Source organism: Pseudophryne corroboree, chromosome 3 (assembly GCF_028390025.1).
Source record: "Pseudophryne corroboree isolate aPseCor3 chromosome 3, aPseCor3.hap2, whole genome shotgun sequence".
Classification (NCBI taxonomy): domain Eukaryota; kingdom Metazoa; phylum Chordata; class Amphibia; order Anura; family Myobatrachidae; genus Pseudophryne; species Pseudophryne corroboree.
Window position 1 is genome coordinate 36534556 of NC_086446.1, and position 13514 is coordinate 36548069.

Consider the following 13514-nt stretch of genomic DNA (forward strand, 5'->3'; position numbering starts at 1 on the left):
AGAATGGTATAAATATCCTTTTGTGACATTGAGATCCCTCTAACGCTTTTATCTGTTGCCGGCTTGTACACATACATTGGTTTCAATTCTAAAGTGTTTACTAATGATATAATCATGATCTTTGTGCTTTGTGATGAATTATCAATATTTTTAAATGGAAGTCAGTTTCTTATAATAGGTATAGTACATAATATACAAAGCTCCCCACATAGTATAGCTCCCTACGTGATATAGCTCACCATAGTATAGCACACCACATACAGTAGTATAGCTCTATGTATAATATAGCGGCCTACCTAGTATAGCTCCTTGCATAGTATAGTTCCCCACATATCTCCCTTAGCACCCCACATAGTATAGCTCTCTGCGTAATATAGCTCCCCATATAGTATAGCTTCCCACATAGTATATCTTCCTATTTAATATAGCACCCCACATAGTATAGCTATCTACGTAATATAGCTCGCCAGATAATACCATACTACTTACATTAGCCTAACATCTAGCTGACCGCACCCCTGCACCTAGCGGCAGCGTTAATATCAGTGAGTCGCCCCTTCCCTCTCCTTCACTTACCATCAAGGTTGTCACCTGTCTGTGTCCCCTGGTATGTATCTGGGTGGATGTAAGTAGGACCCCCCCAACTTATTCAGGGTCTCGGGACACCTCCAGCCGGCACATCTACACACCATGTGGACTGCCAGTATAACAACGTCACGGAACAATCAGTCCCACCAGACACCAGTAGAAATACATTATATAGGTACAGAGATATATCGCGTTGGAACTTATATATGTGTACAGTAGCGGATCTTGCCACGGGCAAGCAGGACTTTTGCCTGGGGCGCCGCCTTCCGGAGGGCGCCGCACCAGGGCAAGATCCGCTGCTGCTGTGTGCCCCCCGCTGCCGCTGTGAAGGGAAACTAGACGTGAAGGCGTCTAGTTTCCCTTCATGGAGAGGACCTTTACTGTGCGGTGTGCGATGACGTCATCGTACACCGCACAGCAAAGGTCCTCTCCACGAAGTCTAGTTTCCCTTCGTGGAGAGGACCTTTGCTGTGCGGTGCGCAATGACGTCATCGCGCACCGCACATCATTTCAGTCTGTACAGGGGGCGTAAAGGGCCACGCCCCCTGTACGAAGCCACACCCCCTATTGCCGCCCGGGGCGCACAGAGCGCCAGAACCGGCCCTGTATGTGAACAGTACTTCCGGTCCTGCCTATTATTATGTTCTGTGACTGCAGACAGAGCTATACAGCAGTTTGCTATTGCTTGTGTCATGTATAGTGTGTTGTAATAAATATGTCAATGTGACTCGGTCTTCCCATTGTGTTATCTGTGTCTGGCTATGTTACATGCATCTTAAAAATATATCCAAAATACAACGTTACACAAGGCACTACAAAAACTTTAATCCGTGCTCTTATTATCTCCTGCATTGATTATTGTAATAGTCTCCTGACTGGTCTTCCCGGAAAATAGACTCTCACCACTACAATCCATTCTGAATGCAGCTGCGAGGCTTATCTTCCTCGCCAACCACTCATTGTCTTCTGATCAGCTCTGTCAGTCCCTCCATTGGTTACCTGTATTCTACCGTATTCAATATAATTTACTTTCTCTTACGTCCTAGAGGATGCTGGGGACTCCAAAAGGACCATGGGGTATAGACGGATCCGTAGGAGCTTGGGCACACTATAAAGACAAACTGGGTGTGAACTGGCTCCTCCCTCTATGCCTCTCCTCCAGACCTCAGTTAGAATTTGTGCCCAGGAGTGAATGGACACACACTAGGGGAGCTCTACTGAGTTTCTCTGGAAAAGACTTTGTTAGGTTTTTTATTTTCAGGCAGACCTGCTGGCTACAGGCTCCCTGCATCGTGGGACTGAGGGGAGAGAAATCAGACCTACTTCTGCTGAGTTAAGGGCTCTGCTTCTTAGGCTACTGGACACCATTAGCTCCAGAGGGTTCGATCACTTGGTATAGCCTAGCTGCTTGTTCCCGGAGCCGCGCCGTCACCCCCCTCACAGAAGCCAGAAGAAAGAAGCCGGTGAGTATGAGAAGTTCAGAAGACGTCAGACAGCAGAAGACTTCTCTAACAGAGGTAAGCGCAGCGGTAGCGTTGCACTGCGCTCCGTGCTCCCACACACTAATGGCACTCACAGGGTGCAGGGCGCTGGGGGGGAGCGCCCTGGGCAGCAGTTACTGAGGTCAAAACTTTTAACTGGCAAAAGAATACTACGGGCCCCGGGCGCCGCGTACGATACCCCCACCAGTTTCATAGCAGCGGCTGCGCTCCGTCCTCCCACACGCCAGCGGTACTCATAGGGTGCAGGGGGGGGGGGGAGTGCCCTGGGCAGCAGTTACTGAAGCTACGGGCCCCCGGGCTCTGCATGCGATAACCCGCCAGTCATAGCGGCGGCGCGTCGGTGCTCCCACACCAACAATTTACTTGGGTGCAGGGGGGGAGGGAGTGTGCGCCCTGAACAACATTTTCAGGTGGTATATAGTGTGTTTACACTATATACGATCCAAGGCCTGCATATTTAAGATAACAGGGCTACAGCACGCTGAGGAGGGGGGGGGGGCTTAGCCCTCACACACACTGGAGTCAGCGCCATTTTCTCTCTGTCCCCACCAAAGGGGGGGGGGGGGCACAGTCTTCTAGTGTTATTTGGACTTTTATAACACTAGCTGATTCAGAGATGTGTATGAAATCATGCTTGTGTGTATTTTATGTGTGCTCCCTGTCAGTTATACCCATTTTAGTTCACTTGTGTCGACAGGCGTGAGTGTTCTGTCATAAACACCTACGGGATTCACTGTCGGCATCGCCGACGTATGTGGGTACTTGATCAGGTCGGTAGTGGTATGCTTGTGGAAGTAAATACTATAGTAAAAACACAGTAGTATGTGGGTGGCCCTGTCGGCACCAACTGTTTTCACCGGGTGTAAATGGACATGCTGTAACTGACTTATACCTGTGTATATACTTTATAGGTATACTAGGTGCTTCATCGCGCCCTACGGGCGTTCTTCACACCGTCGCAAGGGGCTACGCCCCTTTAACCCTTGCATGCCTATATGGGGCTCAATATTTGTATTATATGGAGTATTACCTGCATTCCTTTGTTAGTGGTTAAATATTGCACAATGAAAGGGCGTGCGATGGTGAAGGAGGCGCAGCCCCTTGCGACGGCGTGAACAGCACCTGCAGGGCACGATGTACAGAATGAGCGGGTGCGGGGGGACTGCGGATGGGGGAGGGTGTCTGTAAATGCTGCAGGTGGAGGGGGCAGATGCGGGGGGGCCCGGATGGGGAAGGGTTGGGACGTGCTGCGGGTGGGGGACAGACAGAAGAGTGGGGGCTGTAGATGGGGGAGGGGTCTGGAGGCACTGAAGGTGGGGGAGGGGCAGGGGTGCCATGGGGGAGGGGCAGGTGCAGGGATGTTGCGGATGGGTGAAGGGTTCCAGAGGTGCTGTGGGATGGGAGGGGGTGGGGTAGGGGGTCCGGAGGCACCGTGGTGGGGGAGAGGCAGGTGCGGTGGACGGGGAAGGGGGTCCGAAGGCGCTGCAGGTGGTGGAGGGGCAGGTGCGGAGGTGCCGTGGGTGGGTGAGGGGGGAACCGTGAATGGAGGAGGGTGTCTGCAGATGCTGTGGGTGGAGGGGGGCAGGTGTGGGGGGAGACATATATGGGGGGTGGATGGTGGAGGGGAAGGTGCTGTGGGTGGTGGGGGAGTGGGCGCCGCTGGTGGTGGAGGGGGTCTGGAGGCACAGCGTGTGGGGGAGGGGTGGTGTACCATGTGGTGGAGGGGAAGGTGCGGAGGTGTGGTGCATTGGGGAGGGGTCTGGAGACGCTGCGGGTACTGTACCTGCCAAAAAGGTAGTTGGAGGGTATGCAGTAACAGGGCCAGGACAGGGGTGACGGGGCCAGGACATGGGCGACGGGGCCAGGGTAGGGGCGGCATGACCAGGATTTGGTTGACAGGGTCAGGATAGGGGTGACAGGGCCAGGATAAGGGTGACAGGGCCAGGATAAGGGTGACAGGGCCAGGATAGTGGTGACATGGCCAGGATAAGGGTGACAGGGCACGGGAGAGATTGGTATTAGGGACAGAACAGTGGTGACAGACAGATGTGTCTTACCGGAGTCACTGCTGCTGGCTGCTGCTGTTCCACTCCAACCTGTTGGGATCTGCTGCTGGTGGAAACTTGGCATGGCTGACTCTCTCAGGCTGGAGTCCTGCTTCCTCTGCCCGTCCGCATCCCCCCCCCCCACTCCTCAGTCACACACCGCGGACCTCGCGCGACTGCCGGGCACTGTGGTAAGGGGAGACTGGAAGTGACTGGTTAGCCCCCAGGAGACGCTGTGGCTGGAGGGAGGAGGGGGTCATAGCGTGCACGCGGTGTGGACCTCGCGGCTGCCGGGCACTGTGGTAAGGGGAGACTGGGAGTGACTGGTTAGCCCCCAGGAGACGCTGCGGCTGGAGGGAGGAGGGGGTCGGAGCCTGCAAGCAGCGCGGACATCTGCAGCGCTGCCCGCCGGCTAAAGTGTGTGAAGGAGCTGGGCGCACCTCACTATGGGCGGCAGCGCTGCAGCTAGCGGTGGGCTTACCGGGGCTGGAGATAACAGAGGCAGTACGGAACCTGCACAGCGGCAGGTGCCCCACAAAACTGCAGCTAATCAGCGCAGAAAGTGCCGCTCCTCCGCGCCAGAGAGCCCCTGCTGAGTATGCTGATGTGGGGAGTCAAGTACACAGTGAGCCGGTGCCTGTCTGTCTGTATGGCATACCCCCTCACACACCCCCATACCTCCCAACTTTCCAGATTTTCGCGGGACAGTCCCATTTTTTGGGGTCTGTCCCACTGTCCCACCCGCGGTGGGGGGGGGGGGGGGGCAGTTGAGAAGCTCCTGTACTCGCTGTTCTGCTTAGCATGCACACAGCGTCTATTTAGTGGAGACAGAGGGAGAGGGGGCATCAGGGGGTACGGATTAAGGGTGGGCCCAGGGGGTATGTACCCTGGGCCTCACAGTTTTAGGGAGCCCCACGGCTGGAGTAGCTCTGTCCCAGCTCTGAAGCTCCCCCGTCCTGCCAGTAACAGCAGCAGCATTGTGCTATAGTCAGCACACGCTGCTGCGTGTTGGCAGGTATGTGGTGTAGCAGGGAGGCAGCAGCCTCCCTGCTTTCTTCTGCCTGTGCGGGTGTGTAAGGTGGAGCAACCACCCCCTCTGGATTTACCCCTAGCTGAGGGGCCAAAATCCCATTAAAAAACACACACCGGAATTTGCATAAGGGGGCGTGGCCACAAGGGCCGCAATTAGGCCACACCCCCTAACCCACAGCAGGTACAGCAATGAGATAGGGTTCCTGTCTCAAGTGCCCTGGGCCCCCCGGACTCATAATCCGCCGCTGGGGGCATGCCAGCAGCTCACAGAGCGCTGGGCATGCCCCCTCACTGACAAAAACAGGGGCGTGGCTCGCGATCGCGGGTCTACCCGCGAAGCCACGCCCCTTTCCCGTTGGCCACGCCCCCTTTTTTGCTGTGCGTGTCCCTCCTGCCTGAAGAAAGCTGGGAGGTATGCACCCCTGCCTGTGCCATGCCCATACCATCTGCTCCTGCTCCAAGTCTCCTATAGATTTGCCCAGATCTGTGACTCATTTGACTAACTCCACCCAGTGTTTTGACTCCGCCCAGCGTTAGCAAATGAAGCACAAAGTCACAGATCTGGGCTATTATATAGTAGATGTTTGGTAAGGTTCCATGGACCTGTAGCTTGAGCACAGACATGGTAGTTTTTGTGGGGGAGTGATATTTGTATGGGTATACTTCCCTTGGACCCCTTGGGGTCGCAGGAATAAAATTTTGCCTGGTTACTAACCCCTGCTGTCGACGAACACTAGGGGTTTCTGTCGACTATAATGTCTCCTGGTAGATCCACAACTGAGGCTTTTCAGTACATGGTCATACACGTTCAGAACACATTAATGTCACGGGGGACCCGAAGGCTCCGGACAATCCGCTTATATGTATGTTATATATATATTTAGGATATGTGTGTATATGTGTATTACAATATGTATATTCATATTATGATTTCTAATGAATACTGACGTAATAGTATTCCTTCTCCTGTGCTGGTCGCTCTGTTGATAAAGCTCTAGGTCTGCCGTGACTCACACCCTCTCCAGACGTCTGAAGGTTTATTCTTTTCCCGCCACGGATAGAATACTGTGATGGTCAACGTCTGGTCGACACGGGGCCCTATCTCAAAGGATCATATACAGGAAAGCTAAGTGATATTTTATTTCTATGCTGTGGGCAATACATGCACATGAGGGAGTGTTTGTATTCAGTAAGATATCAGATAGATTTACCCTAAAGAGACAGGGGAGGTTCCTCAAGTTGGTTCTTCTTTATAACATTACGGCAGGCTGTCGTACGTATACAGGAAATGTGACTGGGGGAATGCTGAGGCCGACTCCTAGAGTTACTGGACTTTTTCCCTGCGACGGTGTCCCGCTGTTTTGGAGGATGTCTCAGTTCAGTCAATCTCGGGGGATATTCCTGGTAAGTCTAACTTTGGGAGTTAGTTTCCCTCACAACGGTTGGTGACGCCTTCTTTTGTGGGATGCAGTCATTTTAATCGGTTAGATACAGTTCTTTTTTCCTTTTCTGTACAGCCTGTGGAAGGTGAAAAGGTAAGAGTTCTGCAGCCTTATTAGGTTCGCAGAAGAGGATGTCGGTTCTGTTTTTACCACATACACCGCATGTCGCAGAGTCTATATGATGGGAACCCGCTCCGGTGAGGACTCAGTTACTACTTTCACCAGGGACGTGCAGTCAGGGGAGGCAGTGCCTCCCCTGTCATTAATGATTACAGTAATACAAAGAAGATACTTATGACAAACATTCTGTGTCACTAGTATCTTCTTTACATTATTCTAATCATTTTAAGGTGTTAAAGCAGTTTGGGAGGCACTGATTGCAGTGCCTCCCACTGACAACGGTAACTGGGATAGAGAGGGGGGCGGGGCTAAGCACTGGGCAGTAAATGCCCATTGAAAATAGCAGTGAAAGCGGCACTTCTACAAGTGCCTCGTTAACAGGGACAGGCGTCCCCTGCCAGCGAGGCACATGTGATTGGACAGCGGATCCAGTTCTGGATCCGCTGTCCAATCACCCATAGGAGGCGGCGAAACACGGCTCACCTCTCTTCATTCCCCCGACTCCTCTCTCCTGCTGGGGACTCCTCTCTCCTGATGTGAGCCTTTTTTTGACAGGAGCAGGGTGCGATTCGTGCTCTCAGGCATCCGCTAATGGTCATCCCCCTCCTCATCAAGTGTGCGATTGAGTCCATGTTGAGCCGCCTGTACAGTGAAGCAGAGGGACCCGACAGTCAGGGAGCTCTGCTTAACAGTGTCTGGCCAGTCCCTCCCACCAGACTTAGAGTGGGCTGCGTGTGTCAGCCCTCCCCTGTCTTCCTGCTCCTCGGCTGCATACATTTTCTGGCTGTCTCTGTGCTGGGCTGGCTTTCTACTCTTCACAGGACTACACTAAAAAGCAAGGTAGGGGCTGTGGTTACTGGGGGGTAATATGGAGGAGGGAGGGGGATGCTGTGTATAATGTAGCATGGGTGTCCTATGGGGGAGGGGCTTCTGTAAAATGTTATATATTATGGATGTGGGGAGGGCTGTATATATGATAATATGCCTTTTTTTTGTGGGGGGGTTGTATAATATACTATAGCATGGGTGTGCTCTGGGGAGGGGGCTGTGTATAATGTTGCATGGGTGTGCTATGGGGGTGGGGGGCTTGTATGTATACAATGTAATATACTATGGGTGTGGGTGTGCTATGGGGGAGGGGGGCTTGTATGTATACAATGTAATATACTATGGGTGTGGGTGTGCTATGGGGGAGGGGGCTGGATATATTATAATATACTATGGATGTGCTATGGGGAGGGGAGGCTGTCTATAATGTAATGTAGTATGTGTGTGCTATGGGGAGAGGTGCTGTGTATAATGAAATATAGTATGGGTGTGAAATGCGGAGTGGGAAGCTGTGAATAATGTAAACAAACATGTGTGCTATGGTAAGGGGGGCTGTGTATAATGTAATATAGTATGGGTGCATTATGGGTGACTGTGCATAATATAATCTATGCTGTGTGTGTACTTGAGTTTGTGCTCCCCAGGTCGTTCAGTTGTATGTTATTTTTTATTTTATTTTATTGCAGCTGCATGGATAAGGCTGCTGCTGTCAGCCTTCCCCCTTGCAGCTATGATTGATCTCAGTGGTGGACTGTTGCCGGCAGTAACAGTCAGGACCCGGTGTGGCTCTGTGGTCTTCATTTTCAGCATCCTCAGCTGGCCTGCAGCCGTGAAGTGGATTGAGCAGCAGTGGCCAGGTGTTGGTGAACCTGTGTGCGTGCTCATACCATGTGGCATAATGTGAATTTTGGCTCATACCATGTGGCGTAATGTGAATTTTGGCTCATACCATGTGGCGTAATGTGAATTTTGGCTCCTACTGTGTGGCGTAATGTGATTTTTGGCTCATACCATGTGGCGTAATGTGAATTTTGGCCCATACCGTGTGGCATAATGTGAATTTTGGCTCATACTGTGTGACGTAATGTGAATTTCGGCTCATACCGTGTGACGTAATGTGAATTTCGGCTCATACTGTGTGGCTTAATGTAAATTTTGGCTCCTACCGTGTGGCATAATGTGAACAAGGGGCACTACTGTCAGTAGCGTGTGAGCATGGGGACATGTGTGACAAACGCTGGTGTCATGCGGAGGAGGAGTCTGATGGTATAAGAAGAGGCAAATGTGGCTCTGATAGCACGTGTAAATTTTAAACTTTACTTGTGTTATATTAAAACTCAAATGTTTGGCTCCCTAAATATCCCGTAGTTTTCAGAGTAGCCAGCTCAAAATCAGGGTGTAGGTGCTGGGGGTGCAAGAGGTGGGGTGTGTGTAGGGGGTGGGGAGGGGAATGCATATGCACCTAGACCCACCACTCTCTAGTTCCGCCACTGGGTCAGGGATAGGTTGGGGAAGTGTAAGCAGCGATAGGGTGCAGCAGCAGCTAGAACTCAGGGTTATCCGTAGCGGGCAGTCAGTACCGGCCAGGGGTTGCAGCATTATGTTTAATTTTATTTCTCTGAGGTGTATTATATCTACTTTATTATTAGGAACTAGGGAGAAATTAGATTAAGCCATGTGATTTTACTGAGAGAATGTAAAATAGTGATAGACACGCCCCTGGGTGGTGCTAGATACACCCTTCCTGCGGTGCACCCCCTAATAAATTTAGCTGTGCACGCCTATGCCTGGGAGTGCATTGTGCAGCGGAGGCCGGCGCTCTCCTCCTCCTCCTTTCAGGTAGCAGTTTCAGCAGCGTCAATGCCTGATGCAGTCTCCCACCGGAGGCGCTACACACAGGGTGATGGGGATGTACTGGAGAAGCCAGTGCCTCCCCAGCCATTCAACTCACCGCACATCACTGACTTTCACTTAGTCTGGGAATAGACTAGAACCGGTGAGTTATTTATGGAATCCAAAGGGGGACATTCTGGAGTTACAAATGTTTCACCTGTCTGATTTTCTAATGGATATTGCTGTTGCCCCTCTGGAAGGGGAGGTAGTACGCGATGCCATACAGAGGTGCGCCAGGTTCAGGGCCTTGTCCTCCTGTCCCGGTTATAAAAAAAAAAAGTTTGCCTGCGTTGTTCTATGCATTCACATTACCTGGAGGGAAAGCCAGGATTGTCTTTGCCTTTTCACGGGAGTGATGGTAGTATGATGGTTTTCTTTCAATAGTAAGAGCCATTGTTATTCTGTACTGAGATGTTCGCCTGATTGAGGCGAGGTCAAGAAACAAGTGGTGCAAATCGTTGTTTCTCTCTGACTGTTCTTCAACACAGGGAAGGGCTGTTGTTCCCAACGACGCAGATGTCGGCGGTGGTATCAGGGTTGATACGGAATGGTTGAGGTTCTGTGTTTTCCTGTGGGAAGAAGTCTGAGGATCCTGAATCGGATCAGATTTGCAGTGCCACTCCATCAATGTGTTCCGTTGATGAAGTTGGGTGTGGCCTAGGAGGCCTTTTCAGTGAGCAGGTCGAATGCCAGAGTGATTTCAAGGGACCTGTTGGGAATGTGGTCCGGGTTTCTCCGGCACAGGCACCGGAATATATTTCTAATGGCCAGTATATCACTTCAGTGGTGTCTCCTCAGTTCTCACCTCCTGGAGGGACGAAGGTTCGGGATCCAGGATTAGATCCTGGTGTCCATGTATGCAGATCTCTGAGGCTTGGGAGCAGTCCTTACATGGGAGTGTTTCCAGAAGAAAAGGTCAAGCTGGGAAGCTTGTCTACAATAAGTTTTCTTGAATTAAGAGTTGTTTTCAACGAACATATTCTTCGCGATCTGCCCGTGTTAATTCTGTCAGATGTCTTGACAGCAGTGGCGTATGTAAGTCGCTAGGACAGAACAAGGAGCAAAGCGGCAATGGCAGAAGCTGGAATAGTTTTCCCTGGGTGGAAAGACTGGTGAATGTTATATTAGCAGTCTTCGTTCCGGACGTAAATGATGGAGAAATAGATTTCCTCTGCAGACGCGCTCTCCATCTGGGAGAAATGCTGTCGTCATCGAGAAGTTTCACAGAAGTGACAAGTCTTTGAGGAATGCCTCATTTGGGCATATTGACATCTCGCCTTAACAAGAAACCTCAGGAATATGGTTCCAGGTTAAGGGACACTCAAGCTATAGCAGTGGACGCCCTCGTGACACCTTGGGTGTTTTTAGTCGGTCTATGCGTTCCCTCTGCTTTCACTCTGCTGAAGGTGATAAACGTAAAAGGGTCAGAGGTTCCGGCGATCCTCATTGTTCCAGTCTAGCCAAGGAGGGCTTGGTATCCAGTTCTTCAAGATTTATTTATAGAAAATCGCGGGCCTTTTACTCCACGGTTGGAACTCTTACATCGAGATCGGGGCGTGTATCAGGACTTACCGCGGCTGCGTTTGACGGCATGGCGGTCGAACGCCGTATCCTAGTCCGAATGGGTATTCCCAGTGTCGTCATTTCCACACTTCTTTAGGCTAGAAAAAAAGTATAGGCGAAGCTTTACCACCGTATTTGGCGTAAATATGTGTCTTAGTGTGAATCTAAGAAGGTTCCTGCGGAAGACTTTCAGCTGAGTCAGTCTTTTCCATTCTTGCAAGCAGGTGTGAATGCAGGCCTAAAGTTTGGCTCTGTTTCAGGGCAGGTTTTGGCCTTATAAAATTTTATTGGCCACCTTTCTGGAAGTTCCGACTTTCGTGAAAGGAGTACTACACATCCAACCTCCATTTGTGCCCCATGGGCACCGTGGGACCTTGATGTAGTGTTGCGTTTCTAGTATCTCACTGATTGGAACCTTTACTGAAGGTTGTGTTAAAATTTCTCTCTTGGAGAGTGGTCATGCTTTTGCCTTTTGGGCGGCCGCAAGGCGGTAGCCGGAAGTAGCGGCTTTGTCTCACAAGAGCCCCTGTTTGTTTTTCCAAGTGGATAGAATGAGAACTCGGTTAGTGGTTCTACAGAAAAGGGTTTTCTGTGTTTATCGAAAACCTGCCTATTTTGATGTCTGTGGTAACTTCAGCATTGGTTGATTCTACGTCGTTCGATGTAGTCAGGGCTTTGAAGATTTAGGTCACCAATTGGGCTCAGTTTGGGGGTAACAGAGACTCTGTTTGTCTGGTATGATACCAGCGTGCTTGGGGCTCCTGCGTCTCTGCACTCTGTTACACGCTGTATCTGTGATACGATTCGGCGTGCTAGTTTACGGCTGGATTGCCATGACCGAAGTCAGGGGAGACCTATTCTACTAGGTAGATGTGCACTTCTTGGGCGGATTCCCGAGGTGTCTCGGCGGGTTACCTTTGCAGAGCGGCTACTTGGTCGGGTTCAAACACCTTTGCTAAGCTCTACAAGTTTGATACCCTGGCTGATGGGGACCTCATGTTTACTCAGTCGGTGCTGCAGAGTCGTCCGCACTCTCCCGCCCGTTCTGGAGCTTTGGTATAGACCCCATGGTCCTTTTGGAGTCCCCAGCATCCTCTAGGAAGTATGAGAAAATAGGACTTTAGTACCTACCGGTAAATCCTTTTCTCCTAGTCCGCAGAGGATGCTGGGCGCCCGTCCCAGTGCGTACTGTGTCTGCAGTTATTGATTTTGGTGGGACTTTGTGGTATTTCTTATCTGTCAGGCTATCGCTGACGTTGTTCATGCCTTGGCATGTGTTTTCTTATTATTGGTTGGGTTGACACACAGGTTGTGTTACATAGTCTCTCAGCATATGGCTGTATGTTTTCCATACCGTGGGCTGGTATTCTGTTGAAGGCCATGTCTTGCGGTATGTTCGTGGTGTGAGCTGGTATAACACTCACTGTGTTTAAACTATAAATTCTTTCCTGGAAATGTCCATCTCTCCAGGGCACAGTTTTCTAACTGAGGTCTGGAGGAAAGGCATAGAGGGAAGAGCCAGTTAACATCCAGTTTAAGTCTTTATAGTGTGCCCAAGCTCCTGCAGATCCGTTTATACACCATGGTCCTTTTGGAGTCCCCAGCATCCTCTACGGACTAGGAGAAAAGGATTTACCAGTAGGTACTAAAATCCTATTTTTACTAACATACAAGGCCATTAACCAAACTACTCCAACATACATCTCTTATCTCAAAATATCTCCCTACCCGACCTCTCCACTATGCACAAGATCTACATCTCTCATCCACACTCATTACTAGCTCCCATGCACAACTGCAGGACTTTCTACAACCTGCATCCACTCTATGGAATGCCCTACCATGCACAATAAGACTCTCCTCTAGTCTCCAAATGTTCTAGCATTCCCTGAAAACTCACCTTTTCAAACAAGCTTATTAGATTCCGGAACCACCCACATAACCTTCAGAAACTTTACTCTAATTACATCTCCTCTGTACAGTCCACACATATCCTCACATATTTTATCTTAGTTCACTTTCCCATCCTGACCCTTGGTCAACATTGCTGTGTGACCATATAATACAGCTAATTAAGAACCATTGTAATCCGGCAGAACCAATATAGGTAGCTCCTAGCCATATGTATCAATGCCTATTCCCTAATCCGGCAGAACCAATATAGGTAGCTCCTAGCCATATGTATCAATGCCTATTCCCTAATCCGGCAGAACCAATATAGGTAGCTCCTAGCCATATGTATCAATGCCTATTTCCTATAGGTTGTAAGCTCACGAGCAGGGCCTTCCTACCGCTATGTCTGTCTGTTATTACCCAGTTTTGTGCTATTACTGCTGTTCCAATTGTAAAGCACTTTGGTATATGCTGCGCTATATAAGAAACTGTTAATAATGAGCCTGCAGCAAGTGTGGCGCGATTATCTTGATAATCAGATATTTCAGTTATGGGAGGACAGTTACCCTGGGAAATGGACTCTTCACCTTCCCATAGGAGAAAAGGAG

General features: G+C 50.4%; 1 protein-coding gene across 1 annotated transcript in view; it reads right to left on the minus strand.

The window, feature by feature from the left end:
• LOC135054643 (gastrula zinc finger protein XlCGF26.1-like) overlaps nucleotides 1-13514 on the minus strand; it is a 127873-nt gene that overhangs the window by 50690 nt on the left and 63669 nt on the right. The gene's annotated exons all lie outside the window — the stretch shown is intronic.